Raw genomic sequence first — 26,338 nt, 5'->3', positions numbered from 1 at the left:
CTAATTGGGAAAGATTAAAAAGGAGTGAGGGTCAAAAAATAACAGACCGGATTCACTCCATGGCGGTCAACATGTTTCTGCCTTGGGTGTGTTATACAGGCTTTCATCAGGACCAGAGTGGGAGTGTGTGAGCCCCGGAGGTATAAACGCACTAAGGTTCACCCTGCCGTGGGCTCTTATGTGAAAAAGTGTGTAAATAAACAATTCAAAATCCGCCAAGTGGTATCAAGGTGGAGAGAAACGAGTTTACTTAAGAGGCCAGACCGTTCGTCGCCTCAGGGATCCCGGGGTGGGGGTGCGAACAATATGGCACACCGCCCTCGCTGTTCGGCACCCGTTGGAAACCTGTACAGCCTCGATCCGGCGGCGGATCGAGGCTGTAGGGTGAACCTTAGTGCGTTTATACCTCCGGGGCTCACACACTCCCACTCTGGTCCTGATGAAAGCCTGTATAACACACCCAAGGCAGAAACATGTTGACCGCCATGGAGTGAATCCGGTCTGTTATTTTTTGACCCTCACTCCTTTTTAATCTTTCCCAATTAGCAAAACTATTAAATTATATATTTTTTGACTCAATTGGGTATTTTTAATTCCAAATTCACTGTCACCTCACAAAATCCCGCTCCGCAGTAACCTGGCGTTGTAGCACACTGGGATGGCACTCGGTCATACCCAGTGGAGCCCGATGATGAAGCATGTCACCAACCAGGTTGGTGAGCGAGGGCTTTCATACTTAATTTGTATTACCTCCCAAGGTCTGTGCTCCTCCCTATAACGTTTTGGGAAGGTCCCGACTCTGGAGACCCGTGCCTTTTGGATGGTAAGTGCCTTGCAGACACTACACTGACTTTGTTGTTTTGGAACTTTTCCCTTGAGGGGACTAGTCGTGTTTTTACCCTTCCTCTTCTGTTGTTGATTGACATAGTTTGACATTTGCCCACACGTAGGTTGTGTAATCTAATTACAGAAAATTACTTTTATTCTAGGTGGGGGGCGTGTTTAGTGATGAAAAATAGTTGCTATACAGTGTGCATAGAATCCAAAGTTCACAGGGGGAGATGGGATCCTTGTCATTTGAAGTCATCAGAGTCCAGCCCACAGTGTTTGGCATCATTGGTCAGCCTGTGACCAGCAAGTCCATGTGGCAGAGAATGTCATTGAATGAGGTTCTACTGTTGCGCATGAGGGCCAGGTTCCAGGCCAGGTGACCTGGGAGATGTGGATGGTCCGCTGCCTCTCACGGTCTTTTCCGTGGACGACCCACCTTCCTCGGGGGACCCTCAGATGCAGGCCTTGACGATCCTTGGGACGCTCCGTCGGACGAATCCTCCTCCTCCTCCCTCCCTGTGGCTGGTGGTGGTCTTCGCCTGGTGGCACAGGGAGGGTTGCCCATGTTGTCGGCGATCCGACGGAGTGAACGGCTTATGTCCGTTTGCACCGCCAGGAGCTCAGCCAGTCTTGCCTCCATCCGTCCTTGGTGTTGTTGTTGACTGACGTGTTGATCGGCCTGCTGGTTCTTAATCTCTGTGAGGGTCTCCATTACCTGGCTGATGGCTCTGGTGTCATGCCGGTATGTGTCCAGGATGTGGCGTATTTGTGACATACCGGTCCCTTCAGCTGGCTAGTCAGGTTCTCGCCTCCGCCTGCCTCCACTCCCACCGGCCCACACGAGCCTGGCCTGCCGTTGGGGGCACATTGGGTCTACGGGACCCCTGAGGGATGGCATTTGCGGGGTTGTCTGCCTCCTCCTGGGTGCCCGGAGAACCTTGTCCCTCCAGGTCAGACTGGCTCAGTTGTTCAGTGTGGGCAGGGCTCCTGGGTGTCTCCTGGGATGTGGCAGGAATGGGGGTGGTGGTTGGCACAGATGTACCTGAAGCAGGTGCTGCAGGGGCTTGGGCACCAGAGAGTCCAGGTGGGTTGGGGTCATCCACGGAGTATTGAGAGTCGTCGCTGCCGGTGGGATCAGCTTCCTGCCGAGCCTGGGACTGTGATTCTTCCCCCCATTGCTGGGGGGAGGTCGATGACATTGCCCTGTGTGTGAGAGAGAGACAATGTTAATGCTGTTTCATGCAACATCCATGTTTCATACATGTTCAAGTTGGCACAGTTCCTCCAGGTAGTTGTATGTGCCTAGCATTCCTCTCAATGTTCATTTGTGGATGGGTATGTTGCGGGGGACAGATTGATATGTTCTTATGAGTGTTTGGCATGTAGATTTTTGGCTGTGATGCTTCTTTGGCTATGGATTGATCTTGTTGTGTCACATGTCCATTGTGAGAGTGGGTAAATCCATTGCCTGCCCCGGAGGTGTGTGCTTGGGTAAGGGGTGTGTGTGACAGGGCCTGCTGTTGGGTGTAGTGTGATTTGGCATTGGGTCTCCCAGGTGATGTGTCTGTCCCCTCATGGAGCATGCTGGCATGACAGTGAGTGTGAGTTCCTGTCCTAGATATCTGAGCTTGTGGTGTTGGTGTTTGAGTTTCCAGTGGTCACAGGAGGGCCTTGTGCTGCCTACAGCAGGGCCAAGTCTCAGCTACCTTGTCAGTACTTAGCCAGTCCCTGTGCATTGAGCATGGTGCATGGGTATGTACCTGGGCCATATGGGCTGAGGGGAATGATGTCTGCTTCTGAGTTGATCAATGTGTTTTTGAGCCCCACCCTCCCAGCATTACGGACATCCAGTCTTGTGTTTGTGGTTCGTGTAGCCTGGGACATGGCATGGCCTTGCTTTGTGAATGGGGCATGGACATGTTAGTGGCATGAGCGTTGTTTTTGTGTGTGGTTGTGTCAGGTGAGGGCTTGGGGGTAGTTGCGTGCATTTGGTGTAGTTGGGGTGTGGATGCCATTACCCCCATGTTATGTAAGTTGTTTGTGTACTCACCAGGCTCTGCAACTCCTTCGACTCCGTGTACTCCCACCGGCGGAAGCCGGGCCATCACCTTCTCCTCCCAGGGATGGTAATGTACCGGTCTGCGGGGCAGCCCACCTCCAGTGATGTTGCTCTGGGCGTAGTCCTCGTTCATTTTGCGCTTGACTGCCCTCCGCAGATCGTACCACCTGGCTTGGCATTCATTCCTGGTCCTTCTGATGGGCGCAAAAGCATTCACCCTATCGACGATCATCTGCCACAAGCGTGATTTTTCTGCTATGCTGGTCTGTCTGACCAATGTTCCAAAGAGCTGTGGCTCGACTCTGATGACTTCATTGACAAGGATGTCCATCTCCTCCCTTGTGAACTTTGGATTCTTGTCTGTGGGCATGGTGTGGGGTGTGGGTGTGGATGGTTGTGGGTGTGTGGGTGTGAATGTGACGGTGTGGGTCTGAATGTGAAGAGGGGGTCTGTGTGAAGGAGGTTGTGTGAAGGTGTGTACGTTAAGGTGTATGGGTGCAGTTGTTTGTGTGTGGTGTCTGTCAGCAGTGGGTCTGTTGCAAAGGTTCATGGTTTGTGTGTGTGGGCCCTTTTTATTGGTCCATTTGTGGGTGTGGGTGTGGCTGGGTCTGAAATTTTGGTGGGTGTGTTATAAGAGGTGGTTGTGAGTTTGGGCCTCTGTTTGCCTGTTTGGATGTGCCAGGTCAGTCATTTAGATGTTTTTTCTACTGTAGATGTGTTTTGTGGTGTTGTGCGAGTCGAATTGACCCTCCTTGTGCTGTTTTACAGTGTCCTGGTTCTGTACGAGTCCTTTTAGCGTATGTAAGGTGCGTACATACGCGATGTTGTTGTGCAGTGCTCACATATGCAATGTTGTTGTACGGTTCGTACATACGCAATGCTGGGGTATGGTGGTGGGGTACGGTGCGTCCAAGTACGGGGCTGGGGTACGGTCTTGCGGTACGGTGCGTACAAGTACAGTGCTGGGGTACGGTGCGTCCAAGTACGGGGCCGGGGTACGGTTTTGGGGTACGGTGCGTACAAGTGCGGAGCTGGGGTACGTTTCTTCCAAGTACGGGGCTGGGGTATGGTGGTGGGGTACGGTGCGTACAAGTACGGGGCTGGGGTACGGTGGTGGGGTACGGTGCGTACATGTACAGGGCTGGGGTATGGTGTTGGGGTACGGTGCGTACATGTATGGGGCTGGGGTACGGTGCGTCCAAGTATGGGGCTGGGATACGGTGCTGGGGTACGGTGCTGGGGTGCGGTGCGTCCAAGTATGGGCCTGGGGTATGGTGCGTCCAAGTACGGGGCTGGGGTACGGCGCTGAGGTACGGTGCGTACAAGTACGGGGCTGGGGTACGGTGGTGGGGTACGGTGCATACAAGTACGGGGCTGGGGTACGGTGTTGGGGTACGGTGCGTACATGTATGGGGCTGGGGTACGGTGCGTCCAAGTATGGGGCTGGGGTACGGTGTTGGGGTACGGTGCTGGGGTACGGTGCGTCCAAGTACAGGCCTGGGGTACGGCGCTGGGGTACGGTGCGTCCAAGTACGGGGCTGGGGTACGGTGCGTACAAGTATGGGGCTAGGGTACGGTGGTGGGGTACGGTGCATACAAGTATGGGGCTGGGGTACGGTGGTGGGGTACGGTGCGTACATGTACGGGGCTGGGGTACGGTGGTGGGGTACGGTGCATACACGTACAGGGCTGGCGTAGGGTGCGGACATGGGGGGTACGGTGCTGACATATGCGGGGGAGGGGGGACTGTACAACTCGTATCCCGGGCACAAGTTTACCCGGATACGAGTGGTACGGCGTTCGCTCCGTATGGGGCCTTTTCCATGCGCTTGTGCTTTCAGGAGGGCGGTACGGATCGTACTTGCGCGTTCGGACTTCAGTTTTACGATTTGTATGTAAAACAGTACGGGGCTGGGGTACGGTGGTGGGGTACGGTGCATACAAGTACGGGGCTGGGGTACGGTGTTGGGGTACGGTGCGTCCAAGTACGGTGCTGGGGTACGGTGTTGGGGTACGGTGCTGGGGTACGGTGCGTCCAAGTACAGGCCTGGGGTACGGCGCTGGGGTACGGTGCGTCCAAGTACGGGGCTGGGGTATGGTACGTACAAGTATGGGGCTAGGGTACGGTGGTGGGGTACGGTGCATACAAGTATGGGGCTGGGGTACGGTGGTGGGGTACGGTGCGTACATGTACGGGGCTGGGGTACGGTGGTGGGGTACGGTGCGTACACGTACGGAGCTGGGGTAGAGTGCGGACATGGGGGGTACGGTGCTGACATATGCGGGGGGAGGGGGGACTGTACAACTCGTATCCCGGGCACAAGTTTACCCGGATACGAGTGGTACAGCGTTCGCTCCGTACAGGGCCTTTTCCATGCGCTTGTGTTTTCAGGAGGGCGGTACGGATCGTACTTGCGCGTTCGGACTTCAGTTTTACGATTTGTATGTAAAACTGTCCGGGTACGTCTCATAGACTTTTCCCGAAGCGATTCGTATGTATTTTTCACGTACGAATCGTACTTCACCGGTTGTACGGGACTTGTACGATTCGTACGTAAAAAAATACGGATACGAGTCGTACGGTAATTTTTTTTTAACGGATCGGAATCGGCACCTATATGTTTATTTAATGGTAACGATATTTTTGTTTCCAATATTTCTGTTTTCTATGTAGGTTAAAATTGATATTTTTAACAACGATATTTATGGTTTTACTAGTTAAGTATTGGAAGTCGATATTTTTGTTATAGATATGTAATTTCCGTGTAATTTTTGTGTTTCGCTATTATATGCATCAATATTATATCAGTGATCCAGCCAGTTGTTGTCAATACCTACACCTTTCTTAAGTGATGCCTGCAAAGCATCAAGGAGCAGTTATATACTCACATTGCATTCACAATTCTTGAGTGGATGCCTTTACGGACTCACGATGGCACTCGGTTGAGAATGGTGTGCCAATGTAGCTCACCCTGCTTTTGCCAACTTTGAGTGGGGGCACTATCAACTTGGAGGAATAGCTTATATGTCAATTGTGTATTTCCTTCCCCAAAGCTCGCTGTACTGGCCTAAATGGTTTGGTACCTCCAGTGTGCATCATGCTGTATCATCCAGATTGACGACTGTAAATCTGTGGTTACCTGCAAATCACCATTGCATTTCTGTCATAGAACATGAGCTATAAAACAGCTGAAACACATAGATGTTTTGACATTTTAGAAGGGTTAGTCCAAACATCCTTAAACTACGGTGCAAGGTGAGGGATATGGCACTGCAGCAGACACATCAGCATGCAGTCAGTACCAGGTGTATAGATCAGTACGTTTTTTTGGTCTTTGCACAGGTGTACAATTTATCATCACACTCTAATTTAAATCCTGATTCCAATCAGTTTTTCATACCAGCTAGTCTTTCACAAAATATCCCACTCAAAGTTCAGGGAAAGCCCTCTGTTATCTTCCTGTTCTTTTTCAAATTACCTTTCCTCCTCATTGTCAGCAGATGTGAACAGAAAATTGCCTGTTTCCTTCCTAATAAACACAATCTCCGGCAGAGAAGCAAAACAATACCATGCAGAAAATACAATGTGCTGAGTCAGAGCATCAGGCAACACATCAGCACTTTCTGTTTAATTTGAGCGTAAAATGCTGCATTGGATTGTTGCTCCCGCTGTGATGCTTTTCAATTTAGGGACAGATCCAAATGTCAGTAGCTTCTGCATTTAGAGTGCAATTCATCTGGAATAAAAGCAGATCTATTACTTAAGAATGAATGCCCTTGCCACAAACTGGGGCTCATTTTTTGTCATTTTCCAGTTTTCCAAAATGTTCACGACTACCACTTATGCTGAGATATTAGCACCATTTTCATTATACCGCAGAATTGTATGTTTTCATGTGTTTCTATGAAATGCTTAATGACGAACACAATGAAAAAACAGGTCTACAGTAATTATCTATTTTACTTACAGTAAATAAACATCTTAGTAAAGTGTACATGCTGTCTAATGAGGCCTCTTTTTAATTACAAATTATATAACACATCAAACAATTGTTATCCTAGGATAGAGGCGAAAAGTAAATTTGTTAATTTCTGTAATTGTGCAGTTTTCCATAACTGTCACAATTACTATAAATATGAGTATATTAGAAATATTAGAAATATTTTGAGATCCTGTTGATTGCAACATTGCAACTCTTCCTTTAACATGCTAAATTTAACAACACAATGTATCAAAAGCTGTCTTGCCATAAGCGTTTAGTTGATAAGTCAGTCAAGTTAAATGGAGTGTCTATCGTCCAGCATTTGTTTCATATAATTGGAAGCTAAATCGGCATGATGATGATGATAATACAGTTATTGCATACAGGGCAATAATGGCTTATAATTCCCCATCAATATACACACTTCTCCTTGCCTTTGACCCATAAATGCAGGACAAGCAACTTGACTGCAGGGCTTGCAAATTATAGATTTGACATTCTCAATTGCCATTAGCTAGTGTGGGGATATGGTGGAAGGGTCCAACTAAATAGCTTATCTAGTAAGTAATTTATTAGGTCAAAATGCAGTTTCAAGGAGTAAACATAGACTTGCCCCTTGTAGCAATGGCACAAACAGCTAGTTTCCCCTCGCCCACTGAAATCGATATTGAGTGTTTAAGCATCACCAAAATAATAAAAAGAGAAGGAACAAAATGATGACATTGCTAAACCAATTTTAGTATATAATGGAAAATATGTAATTAGAAGGGGCCAAAGTCATACTGAGGGATCCAAAAATATGAATTAAATTTTAATGCGTAAAAAAATTGCAAAATGCCTATGGTTGTAGTTGACTTGCACTTAGGCGTAAGTTCAGGTTGGTTCAAATGGTGCAATGCTCAGGAAAGCCTAGTGATTTGCACTGGTCAAGTGCTCTTCCTTCTGCTAAGGGGATCATTTAGAGTTTGGTGAGACCAAAGCCAAGCTATAAGTAGGCAATTCCCCCCACCATGCTAAACCTGCAGTCGCCCTGTCACATTTACAGCAGGGCACTACTTTTTGACTGCACTTGTAACTACTCCTGATCGTCAGTCAAAGGCAGTGACCTGTCTGCCTAAGTGTCACAGCCTTTTATCGTTTCAGAGGACTGCACCAATGAAAGTGGTCCTTCCAATGCTTCTTTTCCCTTCCTGCTATGCAAGACACAGTGGACTAGGCATGGAAAACAAAAATGGTCTTTACATGCAGAAAGAAAACTCCCTCCTTGTCAGGACCACTGATTTTAATTTTTCTGAAATAGAATTCCACTTTCAGGATTTGGCTCTGAGACTGCAAAATTGATTGCCAAGTGAAGTGCAGAACCATGGTGGCCCACTCAGCTTTCACCTCAGACAAACGTCCATCTGCAACAACGGCAAATGCAATTCAAAAACAGATATCCCCTCCAAGAAAGATGGTGGTTATAAACTTTATATCAGACCCTTATTCTTTTTTTGGAAGTCCAAATACTCAATTATAATTGAAGTTTTGGTTTCTGGCACCAAAATTCCTTGTAGAAAAAAATCTGAAAAAGTAGATTACAAATTCCTTTCCTTGCCAGGATCGCTCAGTCAACATTCCCATTTTAAAATGTACCTTCAAGCTCAGTTACTGTTTTGGAGCTCAAAATACTCCAACATGGCAAGGCATGATTCAATAGACTAAGGGGACTCCATGAGGTCTTGGTTCAAAGTCAAATATTTTTCATGGAGCCTTATGACCTTGGATCAGTTCTCTGAAGGTCAAAAAATGAGTAGGGCATTCATTAGGACACTGTCAGCACACCATGTTAGCGGAGACTCTGGCATCTGCTCCCCTAGCGGAGGAATGCCCTTTATATTTAGGGATCCTGCACCTTCAGTAGAGATGCTAATGCAGTGGTTCATCTGAAGAAACTGAACTTTGCCAAGTGGGTTCCATATTTGATGCACCCAATATTTTTGTTTTCTGAAAACAAACTCTCAAAGCAATGGTTGGTTTTCAAAAACAAAAACCCAATGGTCCTCACATGCAAAAGTGTTTTTTCTGTGCACGTCAGGATAGCTGTACCTTCGTCTGCATTGCTGTCCCATGTGGAGAAAATTAATGATAGCCACCCTCCCTAAAAAGGGCATAGCTACTGTCACTATGAACTGATAGCCCTGTGGCTGATGGGAATTCAGGTCAAAGGTTTTCAATGGCGGGGCCATTTGAGGCTTCTCTGTTGTAAATGTTGCCATTCCCCCACCAGGACAGGGGGACTATGAGTTCAAGAGCCATGGTACGGAAGATGTAATGTTCCACTCAACTCTAAATGATCCCCTTAGTCACAACTTTTTCGAGGTGGTGTATTATTATTTCTGGTCACTACTGGAGCTCAACAACTGCTAGGCAGGATTTCATATGGACCATGTCACAGCTCAAAGTATGAGACAAGTTCAACCTCTCACTTGAGCTAGAGATTCAACAAAGTCCTGTTAATCACTTCCCATGGGTCAGTTGGTTCTTCCACAAAGGGGTCCTTTTTTGTGAAGGACTAGAGACTGAGAAAGCTTCCTTTTGATTTGGCTTTAGAAAAGGGTGGCTCCTGTTAGTATTTACAGTCATACACATGACAGGTGTCAAGGGTTTTCCTAAGAGGGTCCCAGTTAAGGGTGAAAATGTTCTTTGGCAATCGTGTGTCTCTTGTTTAAATGTAAAGATTAATAAACCCATATCTGCAAGCACCAAACTCTCCCAGCAACAGGGAAGTGGAAAGAGAAAGTATGAATATTCCTAAGTAGATACCCTAGAATTTCCAACTGCTAGAAGCAAAATTCAGGTGGAAAAATAGAAGTGGGGACAAATGCAACAAAAAAATAAGATATCTAATGTGTTGCCATTCTTCCATCACTTGAAAATGTCTATTTATGTATGAATCAAACAGGAACTAACATAACATGAAAGGCTCTTTTTCATCTTGGACTGATAACCTTAAATAGCATTCTATAAATAGACCTCCATCTTGGAAAAGGCTGTTTATAAGGTTTGTCCACCCCCCTTTCCTGATACTCATTGTTTTGATTTGGCACACGAAGAAGAACCGCAGGTTCAACATAGTTTCCCCAGTGTTGAATTCTGAAGTATGTCTTATCCCTTACTGGCTGGGACTCCACGCAGGTCACTGAACACCCCTCTGAGTGACTGCAAGTGTGGAAATGCCACTCAGTCTAGAGAGTGAGGATGCCTAAGCAGATGCCGAGTGCCGCATCCAGCACCATGCTCCTTAACAGCACAAAAAGCCCTCTTTCTTCTCAAAACATGCAATGTCTGGTAAGCTATTGGCACAGCTTTCAGCAAAGAAGTAACTCTCTGTGTGTCATGTCCTTGCGCCCTGAGCAAAGACAGCTTGTCTGACCTTTAATAATCATTTCAGCCGTTGAGTGGCTCCAGGGAGGTACAACTGCAATTTCTTCTTCATCTGTTCTTTCCAAGTCCTGTTCTTAGCATCTGGATATACTAACCAGAGATTTGTGATAACTCATAATTAAATCCCAAGAAATCCTCACAATCCCGTTTTACAGCATGTCCTGACAGCGTAAAATAAAACAATTAAGAAAACCTTCTTCCCTGAAGCCTCACAAAATTGTAGGGGTGGGGTGGTTACATAAAAACTCTGAGATTCTGTGGAGTTCCGCAAGCAGGTGGGAATCGGTACGCTGCAAAAGCAGTGCCACTCGAGTAGATTTTCTCACCATGAACGGTCTCAAACGCCCGCAACGGCCCACATTAAATCTCTCCAGGTGCCGTTCTAGCACTTGAAAATCATGCCAGGGGACGCAAATTATTGCTAGCACTTGCCACCTTAACGTAGTAAGCCGTGTACTAGAAAAAACTCAGCCACACTGCAGTTGGCGGAGTTTTGCTGAAACTCTGCGTTACAAGCGTAACACAGAGTGGGCAAAACTTTAAAAAAAAACACTCAGTTAGCGAAGCGGAATTTATTGCCCACCCCTACAAAATTGCAGGATGGGCTGTCCAATGGAGAAGAGAGAGCTAACCTGGAAAAAACCAACCCTGATTTAATACTTCCTCTTAGTTTTTGGAGGAGATGGGTTGGCTGAGGGCAGAACAGCATCAAAGGGACATGCTAACACTATAACATTGTTTACCATAAAGAAGCTATCCTGAAAGGTTTCATTAAGTTCTTTGTAAAGGGCATTTGCTGTTCCTATTCAGTCTCCTCTCTCAATTTCCATGATAAACATGACTGGATTATCTATAATTATTTCCTTCATGCCTATCTGATACAGTCCAAACTTGTTGCTCTCTAGTGGAAGGGTATGTCATATCATATCAAAGAGCTAATCAAAGAAAGTAGAGAACTGTCAGAACTGAGTTAATCACTGTCCATGCTTCCAAAGACATTTTTTTAATAAAATCATCCTTGCATAATATATACCAAAAGTCAATGTTGACATCAACATCAGATTTTAAGGAATATTTCAATAATGCTCAGAAAACTCTGTAGTTTCTTCTTACCCTTACATATGAAAAAATATGACTAGTAGGATTTTACCACAGGAAAAAGACTACCACTACCTATTCAAGGAAAAATAGCTTTTTGTGTTTTGTACTCAAGCAACATATTTATACTTAAATATTAATCATGTCCTATTTTGGACATTTTGACCCTAAACCCTGCAGACTTCAAGGCTCAACTTATAGTTGACTCAGCTAATGCCAAATGTATGGTTTTATACTGTGTTTTGACAAAATATTGAATGTAAAATATTGTGATACATAAATATTGTGTCAAGGGTATCGTGGACAGGAATATGGAAGGTAAGAATATCCTTTTATGTGTTGTTTTTAATATCATTGTAAAAATATTGGTTTGTAAAATATTGTGCTATACAAAAAAATCAGTTTATGGGTTATTTATTACGTTTACGTAATATGTAGCTTAATTTATTTTTGAAATTGAGAATTTATGAATAACACTTTATTATAATTCATAATAAAATATGAAATAATATATGTTTTATGTTGTAGAGTGGGACATCGGGTTAATAGAGGAAAAGGGTTGGGAGATTTTTAAAATATGTGGATAATAATTTGTTCAAAAATTTATGTTTGTTTAATAAATTATAATTTTAGTAAATTTAATTTTTGTTAAAGATATAAGGACATATTTGTATAAATATTTTTCATTTGTATTAGCAATACTATTTTTATATTTTTTGTATAATTGTTTTATTAAATATGTAATTGATAATATAATTGTCATACCTCATTTAGATTTGTGTATAATACATTAAATATGTAATATTTTGTTGGGAACTTTTTACATTTCATATTTTATTTATTTTTTAAATAATATTGCATTTTATATTGTTGTAATTTTTTAACAGTACTTTTATGTCTATCACTTACCAGTAAAATGTATACTTTATTTTACTTATTTATTACTTTAAAATTTTTGATAATTGTTTGTTTTTGAAATTTTGTCTGAAATGTGAATTTTGAAAGAAAATATATATATAATAAAATATGTGCTTTATTTGTAGAAATTTAAAATATGTTAATGTTATATTAATGTTACTTATTTAGGGCCTAACTACGAGTTTGTGGTCCGACCGCCATGGGCACGGGCTCTAGAAGACCTCAGCACAGGCAGTCTTCTGCCCCCGCAGTACGAGTTGTGCAGCCTGATGATGATATCACAGTTCCCGCCTGGGTCTTAGCAGTCTGTAGTGTTGCCAATGTGTACTCTAACACCGGAAGGCCTGTGGTTTCCTGCTGAGCCTATTGTGACAACATAGTCAGGCTGGAGGTCTCCTAACAGTGGTTACCCAATGGCAGTAGACCTCCGCGGTACGGTCGCAGCAAAGCACCACAACAGTGACCATTGGATAAATCACAGAACTACACAGCTGATGTCCTTTGGCCAAGTGGACATGCCCACAAATCACACTATAAAACACACCCCACCCTTGACCAGGATCCTTTGCTTCTCACCTGCAGTAATCTGGCTTTCAGGAGACCAAAAGCCTGTTCCACTGGCTGGCGTGTTCTTCTATGGGCCTCAGTGAAGCAGACTTCCCCTGGCGTAGTAGAATTCCTCAGCAGCGTCAAGAACCATGACCGGTTGGGACACGCTGAGGCGCTTATTTCCCATATTAAAAGTGATGCACAGGCTGTGCAAGGGGCTTGTGAATAAGGCCCCTGAGTCTCCTAGATGCAAGACAGACAGAAGTGCAAAAACAGTTACACATTTTCAGATTATACTACCTGAAATTACCCACACAAAGTAAGAAAAGATAAAAACTTGCCTACAAGCCAGGCCCTCTCCGGTTATAATTGTGACATCAGCTTGCACAATAATAGAATGTGAGTGATTCCTGTTACAGTACACTTGTTCCTTGGCATGCTGTGGTACTGAGACAATATAGGTGCCATCAATGGATCCAACAACATGTGGTATACAACCAAATTTATAGAAATCACCATTCACTGTGGCTAAATCCTCACGTTTAGGGAACTCTATGCTGCTGTCCATGTGACTCATCATTGCTGTGAAAGCACCTCTTGGAGTACATGACTGAACATTGGTTGTGACATACCACCAGAAAATTGAAAGGAACCTGTGGCCAGAAAATGCTAAACTGACATGAGTTTCACAATTGGTGTGATAGATGTAGGATAGCTCATGTAAGGAAGGAGGTCAGGCTCCAAATGATGACATAAATCCAGTATTGTCTGGTGATTAAAACAATATTTCTGGATAACATGTCTTTCTTCCATGTCTGAAGATCTGAACATGGAGCCTGCCCTCGCTTCCCTCTCCCAGGGCACCTATGTGAGTAGTGAAAATACATTTGTAAAATGGATCACAGTGTCCAGAGTAACATATTTGAAGAGTAAGCCAAAAGCCATGAAGTATCACTCATATTTCACATCATCTTTGTCTATTGTTGAAACATCCACCAATAATCTCCAATGTGGCATTCACATGTCTGTAACAGAACTTTGCGCATCATTAATTCAGAAAAGTTAAAATTGCATTATATATCGGTTTTCATTGCATTTCATGTCAAGTACTGCCAACCGCTGTGTACAGTGCATTGCTTAAATTTTACTTTTATGCACAGTTATGCACTACACAAATGATGTTTTTTACTGGACATGGCATGTGAAGGGATGTTTTCAAATTTAAAATGTTAGGCCTCGATTGTAGTGGTGGTGACCCACTCAACAATAACAATTACTGTTTTTCAAACCGCTAAAATGTCAGATGACTGACCTAGTATAAGATATTTGGTATGACCGCTGCTGGCAGACATCGACCATGCCATTGGCGGGTGCCGTCACGGTGGACACAGCCATATGCTAGCAGTGAGAGTGATGGTCGCAGTTCAATCGCAGTGTTTTTTACGCTGATGACTGCGTACGTGGTGCCACGCTTTGAAGAATAACTCACTTGCCTCCTGACACTGCTGCTACGTTCACTTTATCTGCTGTTTGCCACCTCTGTGAGCAATCATGTCAAGCAGGGGAGAGGGCCCGCCCCTTCTCTCCAGAGGAGCTCGAGACCCTGTTTCAAAAGAACCTTCCCCTGTATGGCCAGCTCTATGGCTCACCAGAGGCACAGGTATTTATCTCAAATACAGTTTTTTATTCTGCTCAACTTCTTCCTTTCAATTTCCAGAGGCTACAATGTGCATCTGAGTCTCAGAGTGTAACCATATTGTGCTGCTTGATGAAATTGGGTGGTCCCTACATAGGACAATCATGTAATGGATTATGAGGCACTTTACTTTGTGAAGTGAACATCAGCATTGTAATGTGTGATAATCCCTATTTTCTGCTTGTGTGACAGTTTTATGTAGATTTATGCATGTCTATATTTCACCGTACCTATAATTATTTCCCACATCACATCATGGTATGTATGCAAATATATGTATAGGCTTTACACCGTGAGCTGTGTCTGTATACTGTTAGGTGCATTTGAGGATGATGTTAGCCATGTGTATAGTCCCACAGATCACTCAGCCCACATCAGGCATAGCAAAACTGTTGATTCCCCTTCAGAGTGCCACACAACCTTATGGTGCAAATTAGATAGGCAGAATATTACTTTAATGTATTGAATTGCTGGAAATGTGAGGTTTGTGAAGGATCAGTATGCTCAGCCTGCAGAAAGCAAGGCCTTAGAATGAGTTGTAGGTTCTCTGCACCATGGCCCAGGCTGGGGCAGAGTTACTGTGGTAAGACAACTGATGCACAGAGTAATCTCCCTCTAGACCTGCAGACCCATGGATGTACCCAATATGAGTTTTCTTTACCACCAGTAGCCCTGATAGCTTTTACATGGACTATAGTTGAAATGGTGACTAAGGTAACCCCCTGACCTGATTCTTCTTTCCATTGTCCCGCATTGTCAATGTGCGTCTTTCATTTATGACAGTCCCCTTACTCACACAGGTCTTTTGTCACTTTTCCATAAGTCATGCTTCCACTGTTCAGGCCTATTGCACATCTGACACATGAACAGTGTGAACCTTCATCCGCACCAAAATCCTCGCCAACTCTACCAACTCCAAGGAACTCTTCACTGTCATCCAGGAATTCACCAACCCTCGCAGCGAAGCCACAGGCATCACCCCATCCCAAGACCTCTGCGACAAGCTTGGAACCTACTTCCACCTCAAAATCTAAAACCTCTGCAACAGCTTCGTCGACCTTCCACATGATGCCACAGCCGTCCCATCTCCCAGATGCACCAGCCAGCCCACCATCTCCTCCTGGACGCCAATCACAATTGAAGACACCACCTCAACTATGAAAGGCATCCACTCAGGGGCCCCCACCGACCCCTGCCCCTCTCACATCTACCACAGAGCTGCCACCACCAGCGCCTCGGAACTACAATGCGCCATCAGCACCACCCTCAAAACAGGCACCTTCCCAGACGACTGGGAACGCGCAGAAGTCAGGCCCCTGCTCAAGAAGCCGACAGCTGAACCCACCGACCTCAAGAACAACCGGCCCATCTCACTCCTCCCCTTCGCAGCCAAATTTGCAGAGAAAACTGTCAACAAGGAACTGACACGATTTATCGAAGACAATGCCATCCTCGACCTATCCCAATCCAGATTCTGAAGCAAACACAGCACAGAGACCGCCCTACTTGCCGCCACAGATGACATCCGCACCCTCCTGGACCAAGGCCACTCCACAGCCCTCATCCTACTCGACCTATCAGGGGCCTTCAATACCGTCTCCCACCGCACACTAATCGCCAGACTACACCACTCTGGCATTCGAGGAATAGCCCTAGAATGGATCCGATCATTCCTCACCGGAAGAAGCCAAAGAATCAGACTGCCGCCCTTCCTCTCCGACCCCACGGAAACCACCTGCGGAGTCCCACAAGGGTCATCACTGAGACCTACCCTTTTCAACATCTACATGGCCCTCCTCGCCGCCATCGTCCGACAACACGGCCTCAACATCATCTCCCACGCTGACGACACCCAGCTCATCCTCTCCCTCACCAAAGACCCCGCCACCACCAGAATCAACTTCCAGAAAGGAATGCAGGACGTTGCAGTCTGGATGACCAACAGCAACCTTAAACTCAACGGCGAGAAGACAGAAGTCCTCGTCCTCGGATCCGCTCCTTCAGCATGGGACAACACCTGATGGCCGACTGCCTTCGGAAGCCCACCCACCCCCTCGAACCACGCAAAAAACCTCAGCATCGTACTCGACTCAACCCTCACCATGAACCAACTGATCAACGCTGTCACCTCCAGCTGCTTCAACACCCTCCGCATCCTCTGCAAGACCTTCAAATGGATCCCCCGGAGTCAAGGAAGACAGTCAGCCACGCACTTATCACCAGCAGAGCACTGGTGTAATGAAAAGTGAGGAGGCCTCCCTGCACGGTACGTAGAGGGCCCCCTCCGGGCTCAATCAGGAGCTCTCCGGCCACACTGCAGTGCTGAGGGGGCCCCTTGGAGCTTGGGGCCCCAAGGCACCGCTGGGGCTGCGGGGGTCTGTGTTACGCCCCTGCAGCAGACTGGACTATGGAAATGCTCTCTACGCCGGCATAAACATGTCCCTACTCCGAAAACTCCAGACGATACAGAACACCGCTGCCAGACTCGTCCCAGGCATCCCCCGGCAAGAACACATCAGGCAACACCTACAAAGACTCCACTGGCTCCCCGTGGAGAAAAGAGTCACCTTCAAAATCCTCACACACGCCTACAGATGCCTACACAACACCTGACCCAATACCTCAACAACAGAATCTATTTCCACTTCCCTAAAAGAAACCTCTGATCTTCCAACCTCGCACTGCCTGAAACCCCGCGCATGTGCAGAACCAGAGCAGGGGGAAGATCCTTCTCTCACATTATGGCAAAAACCTGGAACGAGCTCCGGGCAGACATCAGACTCACCCCCTCCCTGAACACCTGCAGGAAGGCCCTCAAGACCTGGCTCTTCGGCTAATCGGATCTGCTAACCCTCCACCCCTCAGCGCCTTGAGACCCTCATGGGTCAGCAGTAACCCCTGATTGATTGATTGATTGATTGATTGAACAGTGTAGACAGTTGGTTACTTCTGAGTAGATTTTGAAATGTGGTTAATCAGCTTTGTGACATTGAATCCAAACACACAACACATACAATGGTATGTTGAATGTCATCCCTGTTGCAGTGCAACATATAGAAAAAGGTATGTCCTGTGATGGCAGTCCATACCACACAAACTTATTCTGACATAGTATGATATCCCAATCAGTACTCCAGAGAGGAAGCTCTCAGTGACACACATGCCAACCCTATCATTGTGACACTTGGCTCTATGGACCATTTGCATCAACTCAATGGGCCTGGCAGTAAAGGTGTCTGTACAGTCATGCTTAATTAGTTTACCCTTCAGAAGGTTGAAATGGTGTGTTGTTTGTCATGGTGCCTCACATCACATTCCATGTAGGATGGCCCTGGGCTGAATGATGTTAGTGGGCTGGCTTGTGACCCTTGACCCTGTCCTGGGCCGGTCGCTCCACGCACTGCGCACACTCCCCGTGAGTGAGCCCAAGCACCCCCCGCTCTGCCGAGTTTGCCGCTGCCCTGCTGCTGAGTTCCTGGGCCTCTGTATTTCGTAATTTGTTCTCTGCCTCTGCATTTTGTATTTTGTTTTCCTGCCTTTGTGTCTTAACTTCCTGCGCTCGTTTCCCCCTGTTTGCTCCGCTTCTGTGCCCTGCCCCTGCCACGTTTCCCGCCCTTCTCCCCGCTCCCCGCCGCTGCTCCCCTGCGGCCCTGCCCCTTTTCTTTTTGTATCCCTTCCCATTTGCCGCCCCGCCTCCCATCTGCTCCTCCCTCCCACTTCGCCATTTATGGCGGAGTGCACGCGTACGTGCAGCGAGCACGAGCAGCGGGCGCGCCGGTTGTGCGCTGAAGGCGCGCCAAAGGCAAGCACGTCTACGCCCGTCAGCGCCAGAACCCCTAGCCCCCGCAGATGCCATCCCACCCTCCGGACCTACGATGCCACCACCCTCAACGCACTCAACACCGGCCGGACCCCCGGCTGCTACCGAGCCACCCCGAGACGCAGCCATGGACCCTTCACCTGCAATTCCTGCAAATTCGCCTGCATCCGGACCTGTACCGCACCCGCCAAGCCGTGCACCAGCAGCAACCACCTGAAGTGCATCCTGCTCAACACCCGCTCCGTCCACCGACATGCCGTGGAACTTTGGAACCTACTCGACACCACATCTCCAGACGTCGCCTTCCTCAAGGAAACATGGATGAACGCCTCCTCAGCGCCCGACATCGCCATCGCCATCCCGGACGGATACAAGATCCCACGGAGGGACCGCGTCAACCAGACAGGATGAGGCATCTCCATCGTCCACAAGAACACCATCCGCATCACGACCAACTCCGACGACACCCTCACAGCCGCCGAACATCTTCACTTCCAGATACACACCGACCCCAAGACCACCCTCAGAGGCACCCTCATCTACAGACCCCCGGGACCAAGCACACAATTCAGCAAAGACATTGCAGACTTCATCAGCCCACACGCCCTCTCCTCCGCTGACTACGTCCTCCTAGGGGACCTCAACTTCCACCTGGAGAACAACAAGGACAGCAACACCACCACCCTGCTGGACAACCTCGCCAACCTCGGACTCAAGCAACTGGTTAACCCCCCACCCACTACGCCGGCCACACGCTTGACCCAGTCTTCTCCTCCAGCAAGTACATCTCCTTCAGCCACTCCACCGGACTCCACTGGACAGACCACAGCTGCGTCCACTTCAGCTTCAGAAGGACCACGGCCCACCACCACCCGCAACAGGTTCCCCGCAGGAGCTGGAACAAGATCACCACCGACCAGCTCACCACTTCCCTGAACCAGAATCCTCCCGCCAGCTCAACAGACCCCAACCAAGCAGCCAACAACCTCACACAGTGGATCACCAACTGCGCTGACAACCTCGCACCCCTGAAAAACCATCCCAGCAGGCCCGGCAACAAGAAAGCTTCCTGGTTCAACGACGATCTCAAAAACTCCAAGAAGAACACCCTCGAGAAAGCCTGGCGCAAAGACCCGACTACAGACAACATGACTGCCCTCAAGCACGCCACCCGCAAACACCACCAGCTGATCCACACCACCAAGAAGACAGCATTCAAGGAACGACTGGACAACAACTCACACAACAGCAAGGAACTCTTCAGCATCGTCAAAGAACTCTCCAACCCCAGTGCCGGAACCAACGACATCACCCCCTCGCAAGAACTCTGCGACTCACTCACCTCATTCTTCCACAGCAAGATCGCCGACATACACAACAGCTTCGGCGCGCAGACCACGCACCTAACCACCGAACCGACGCCCCCCACCACCACCCTCCGCGCCTGGAGCCCGGTCAGCACCGAAGACACCATCCACACGATGAACACCATCCACTCCGGATCACTAACTGACCCATGCCCCCATCACGTCTTCAACAAGGCCGGCTCCATCATCGCACCCCAACTCCGAGACGTCATTAACTGCTCCCTCAACACCGCCACCTTCCCGGAGAGCTGGAAGCATGCGGAACTCAGCGCCCTCCTGACGAAACCATCAGCAGACCCCACCGACCTCAAGAACTACTGCCCCATCTCGCTCCTCCCTTTTCCCGCCAAAGTCATCGAGAAGACCGTCAACAGACAGCTTGCTGCCTTCCTCGAGACGAACGGATCCCTCGACCACTCGCAGTCCGGCTTCCGAGCCAACCACAGCACCGAGACCGCCCTCATCGCAGCCACTGACGACATCCGAGCCCTGCTCGACAACGGGGAAACAGCGGCCCTCATCCTCCTGGACCTCTCCGCAGCATTCGACACTGTCTGCCACCGCACCCTAATGCAGCGCCTCAGCAACATCGGAATCCAAGAGAAGGCACTAGAATGGATCATCTCGTTGCTAGCAGGAAGAACCCAGAGAGTCCGCCTCCCCCCGTTCAGATCCAAGGCTACCGAAGTCATCTGCGGCGTTCCACAAGGATCATCACCCAGCCCCACCCTCTTCAACATCTACATGAGCCCCCTTGCGGCCATCGCACGCCAACACAACCTCAACATCATCTCCTACGCCGACGACACCCAGCTGATCCTCTCCCTCACCAATGACCCAGCCACCGCCAGAACCAACCTACATGAAGGGATGAAAGACGTAGCCGAGTGGATGATGAACAGCCGCCTGAAACTGAACTCAGACAAGACGGAAGTCCTCATCCTTGGATCATCACCCTCTGCCTGGAATGACTCCTGGTGGCCCCCGGCCCTGGGCAACGCACCCAAATCACGTACCACGCACGCAACCTGGGCTTCATCCTGGACTCCTCCCTCTAGATGACCAGACAAGTCAACGCCGTCTCATCATCATGTTTCAACATCCTACGCATGCTCCGAAAGATCTTCCGATGGATCCCCACCGAAACCAGGATGACAGTCACCCAGGCACTCGTCACCAGCCGACTGGACTACGGAAACACCCTCTACACCGTAACCACAGCCAAACTACAGAAAAGACTCCCAACGCATCCAGAACGCCTCTGCACGATTCATCCTGGACATCCCCCCTCACAGCCACATCTCTGGACACCTGAGAGACCTGCACTGGCTCTCCGTCAACAAGAGAATCACGTTCCGGCTCCTCACCCACGCACACAAGGCTCTCCACGACCTGGGCCCCAGGTACCTCAACGACCGCCTGACATTCTACACTCCCACCCGCCAGCTACGATCGACCAGCCACGGCCTCGCCGCCGTTCCACGCATCCGAAGAGCCACCATGGGAGGAAGATCCTTCTCCTACCTGGCAGCCAAGACGTAGAACTACCTCCCCTTGAGACCCTCCGGGTGAGTAGCGCGCTATACAAATTTCGTGATTGATTGATTGCTTAGTCTGTGTAGGTCATGACCAGGGTTGAGGTGAGTCAGCAGATGACCACAAAAGTGTGTATATATATTATTTAGTAGTGCTTAGTATGTGACATTTACACATGTATTGTGATGACTCTTGATGAATCTTTATGCTAGGTGTCAACAAAAGGTGTATGAACCATACGCATATCCTAAAACTTCCAGCTACAATCTGTTTCTACATCTACTGCATCCATGAAGGTCAAAGCCCTTCAGAAGAAAGTTATTTAGAGAGTCATCACCTGGAAGATGTCTACATTGGGGGTTTTCAACCAGTGTAGCGCCCACTGAAGGAAGAGGTGGAAGGACCTGAGGCACTAGTCCCATAAGATCGTGGAGAGGACGTCCTCCCCACGTGGAAGGGGTGCGCCCAGACTCTGACCCTATAATGACCAGCATACTGGTGGTGGCCTACCAGGAGCTTGATGGGCAGTTGAGGGACCAACAGCAGCAACAAGGGGGTGAATCCTGGCCAGTCATTGATTGTGTAGGTCTGATAGTAGATGCCTGCTGCTGTGCTGTGCCTATTGTCTTTTTGAACAGGAACACAGCAGAGTCCTGTCACCATTCAATTTCCTTTTTTGAACAGACACATGGCTGAGTGAAGTGAGCAATCCTCTCATGTTGTTAGTTGTTCTGCGTGGCAATCGTACCACCGGCAACTTTTTCTTAATTTTTTTTTATTGAGAGTTCAATTCATAGTATGACATACATGTACAAAATAAGTGCTTAGTGCTTACGGTGCTCAATTTCAATTTCGGTTGACATCATTACCACATACATAATCCATTTTAGATTGCATCAGTGTCAAAGAACATTGATTAACAAATACATAGAAAACGAAATAACAAAAGGGAGTCGCAATTCACACAATTTTCTTTAAACCTTTCTTTTTGTTTTTAACCAAATCACAGATTAATTTCCCATGGAATTCCAGCATTTCTCAAATTTTATAAGAGACCCCGATCTTAAAGCATAGCGTTTCTCTAACTCTGTGACTTTATGGAGTTTAGCTCTCCAGGCTTGAAAGGTGGGTATTGTATCGCTGCGCCAATCTTGCAAAATTAATGATCTTGCCACTGAGGCTGAAATAAATAAACATTCCTCATGCATTTTGTCCATTGATATGTTTAGAGAGCATCCCAGGACAGTAACATAGTTATCAATTATTAAAACTTGCTCTGTAGTCGTTCTTAGGTATTTCTCAATTTCTTCCGATAGGTGCTTGGTCTTTTGGCAATCCCAGACAATATTAGACCAAGTACCTCCTCCCTCCCTAGAACAGCGAAAACACCTATGCCCAATCTGAGGGTATATATTATGGAGAAACGCTGGGGTCCTATATATTAATCATTTTGTGTAAAATTGCATTCTTCTAAAATTGGCACCTCTTATTGTCGTTACATTATGTTTATTCATTCTAACCCAGACTGCTCTAGAGATCTGAAGGCCTTCTTTTTTCTGCCAGTTATCTCGAGCGTTTTCATAAACAATGGAGGATTTATTTTCATTAAAGATTTTCACCCAAGTGCTTACTGACCGCTTATCCTTTTTTTGTAATGCTTCGCTTAATTCTGTTCTTATTCTTAGCGCTCTGAGATCGAAACTTACTATAAAATGCTTGATTTGGAAAAATGACCGCTTGAGCATATTCCTGGAATGAAGCAGCCCAATCTCAATCTCTGGCCACTTTTTCCAGGAATCTGAGTTAAGAAAGTCTCTCACTTGTCTGTACCCATTATCTTTCCATTTATTTAATACACTGGTTTGCAACAGCCTGTCCTCCCTAATGTATAGGTTGGCGGGTCTTGTAGAGCTATTCATCCAAGGGATATCATACATTTTTAACAATTGGGTTTTTTGTTTTAAAAGCCATTGCAGAAACTTGTACCGCACTTTCTTTGGGTTCTTAGTTATCCTCATTGGGGAGTTGTCCATATCTGGAGAGTTGCTCTGGGTATAAAATCTGTAATTATTATGTGCAAAGTTTTCGTGGTAGTACTCCCTTATGTTTGGGAGGGACAGCCCTCCCTCCTCAGTCGGGCAGTATAAAGTAGCTAGCTCAATTCTTGGTACCTTGTTGGACCATAGAAAGGATATAAGAAAGCTATCTAGCTCTCTAAAAAAAGATGTTTGTAGTGCACATGGTGCCGCTGCAAATAGAAAATTAAATAATGGTAGGATTGTCATTCGTATAAGCGCCACCCGGCCTATTATTGATATTGGAAGTTGATTCCATTTTGCTAGTAAACGTTTAACTTTTTGCACCAGGTATACAATTCCTCTACTCTTTCCGACACATGTACAAGCCAAAAAATAAAACAATGTACTCGGCATATAGTTTTATATTGGTCATGCCCTGTAGGGGTGCAGTATGTAATGCATTATGCCTAATGGCTATTGCCATAGGTTCTATAAATAGGGCAAATAAAATTGTGGATCAGGGGCACCCTTGCCTTCTACCCCTACTTATTCTGCAGGTACCCACATTTCTAGAATTAATTGTTATTTGTGCCTGCAAGCCCTTATATAAACTTCTTACTATTTGTATAAAACTTTCTGGAAAGCCAAAATTATTAAGAATTGAAAAAAGACAGTCCCAGGACACCAGATCAAAAGCTTTTTCAGCATCTAAAAACCATACCTGTGCCGCTATATTGTTTTTATTAAAATAATCAAATGCTCCTATTAAAAATTTCGTATTGGCTGATAGTTGTCTACCGGCTACAAAGCCACATTGGTCCATGTGGATCAAAGATCCCACAATTTTATTGAGCCTGTTGGTGAGAAGCTTTGTAAAAATCTTATAGTCAACGTTGAGAAGACTTATTGATCTATAGGAGTTGATATTTTCCCTATTTTTATCCTTCATCACAATGCTAACTACCACCGCTGTATGAAAGGAGGCTGGAGGTGTAAGCCCTTTTAGTATGTAGTTAGTTAGTTTAAGGAGTTGGACATTCAATATTGAGGCAAACCTTTTGTATAGTTTTAATGGCAATCCATCCTCCTCAGTCTCTTTGCAGTTGGCCATTGAACTTATTGTTGTTTCTAATTCTTCAATAGTGAATTCTGTTGTTATTGATCCTTTATGTTCACTGCTGAGGGATGGAATTGGTAATTTATCTAGAAAGCTTACAGGCCAGGTTACATTTTGCCGAGAAGCATGAAAACAAATGTTTCCCTGGATTTCTGAGGTGCCACGGGTCCACCGGGTCTAAAACCCTTTTCCAACTGCCCATAGCAATGGCCACCTGAGGCTTATTTTGTTTTCGGGCACTCTTGGAAGAGTCAACTGGTGGATCCTGAAGAAAGTTTAAATCTGTCAGGAACGTTTGTTTCCTCAGAGCTTGTCCGATGCTAGAAAGTTCCACCTCCAGGCAGCTCCAAGTCTGCTTATCGTTATGGTTCAGACTATTAGAGTGGCCAGGCGGGGGAAGGGTGTGGGAAGGGAACAGCAGGGAAGGAGATCTGAAACAATAAGAATAACACTTCTGATTAGACTACTTGCTCCCTAGACGTATCACAACGTGGCTCGACTGTGTCTTATGTTTTACCTGTAATCTTCCTCACTAAATCTTGTGAACATGGAAATGAAAAAGCTAAAAGACACAACACAAGAAATCCCTTTTAGCGCTGGCTACTTACACCAAAGTTCTTTAACATCCTCAATTCTTTCCACACTTCTCTTGTATTAAGAGATTACTGAAAAGACCTACCATTGCTCTTTCTTTGTATTTTCAGGGGATACACAGCTCCATGGTCTGCTGTGTAATGAGAAAATAGGAAGAATATCCTTATTATGCAATTCTTCTTTTGTTCATTCTGTTTCCAACTGGAGTGGGACCTGCCTCGCAACTATGTACAACACTTTCATAGTTCTCAAAAGCGATTACATATACAAGTATAAGTGTCTGTACACCTTCTTAGGATGAAGGTTCTTTCAGCACAAAGTAAGCGATGAAGTCTCATTAATGCGTATTCAAGTCTTTTTGTCCCAGCGAAACAATATGGATTCACGTTGCACCTTTGCAACACACACTCAGTTTTCTTTGGCCTTCAATTCGAAACGAAGGTTTAAATAGTAAGCAAGCATTGAAGAGAGACGCTTACCCGATTTCCAAAACGAGCGTCTCAACTCCTGACCTGCTACGAACTCCTGTGTCTGCTCCGGGACTTCTGCTTCGCTAATCTCTCGACCGGGATCAGCTGGGCTCTGCCCACAGGACTTCATGTCAGATGGGATCAGCAGGGCTCCTCGACTCCTATTGGCAGAGCTTCGCAAATGGTTCACTCGAGGCGATGAGAATAACGAGCAGTCAGGGTTGGGTGTGGCTCTCTTTTCTAAGGGTCGGGGCCAAGCACTGCTATCTGCATCTTTGCAGGGTTGTGCTAGCAAAAAGGGTGCATCAGAGTGTATAAAGTGAGTCATGTTCATAAAAACAAGTACCATAATAAAATAGGCCTCCAATCTACTGAAAGAATGTTGCCCACATACCTCATGTCTCAATATGATCAAAAAGATCCCTCCAGTTGGAAACCTTAGCAGCTGAGGCCCAAAGTGAATCTAGGGTGCATCCGAAGTGCACAGGTGCATAAAGTGACTTGTGCTATGTAAACAGACACTGTGAAGAGAAACATCCAATTGAATACCATAGCAGCTGGAGTTTGAAAGTATGGCTAAAGTGCATAAAGAGGCTGATACTTTCTAAACAAACAAATACGATTAGCATAGACTATAATCATATATCCCTGAGCTTTCCTAGCAGGCACTGTGCGCAATCAAAGCGTCTTAATTGATGGCCTTTCTTCCGTTTGCCTACTATATCAGCTAGGATATAGTCCATATGAAAAAAAAAACTAAAATGCATATGCACTTTAAAAATGCCATGACCCTCTTAGTGTACCCATCCCCAAATTCTATATGTCACCTAAAAATTGAGCCTATACGTCCAAAAAT

The 26,338-nt window shown here is 46.6% G+C and overlaps 1 long non-coding RNA gene across 1 annotated transcript; it reads right to left on the bottom strand.

Annotated features, from left to right (window-relative positions):
- Positions 1-1,178: 1,178 nt before the first annotated feature.
- On the bottom strand, positions 1,179-25,612 carry LOC146801957 (uncharacterized). Its single transcript, XR_014968082.1, has 3 exons — positions 25,492-25,612; positions 12,892-13,107; positions 1,179-2,034 (listed from the first exon to the last, which is right to left on the bottom strand). It is a non-coding gene; the product is annotated as an uncharacterized LOC146801957 (long non-coding RNA).
- Between the last annotated feature and the right edge of the window lie 726 nt (positions 25,613-26,338).

This window comes from Triturus cristatus, chromosome 8 (genome assembly GCF_964204655.1).
Source record: "Triturus cristatus chromosome 8, aTriCri1.1, whole genome shotgun sequence".
NCBI lineage: Eukaryota > Metazoa > Chordata > Amphibia > Caudata > Salamandridae > Triturus > Triturus cristatus.
The sequence above is the reverse complement of the archived record's forward strand: the minus strand, read 5'-3'. Positions and strand labels throughout refer to the sequence as shown.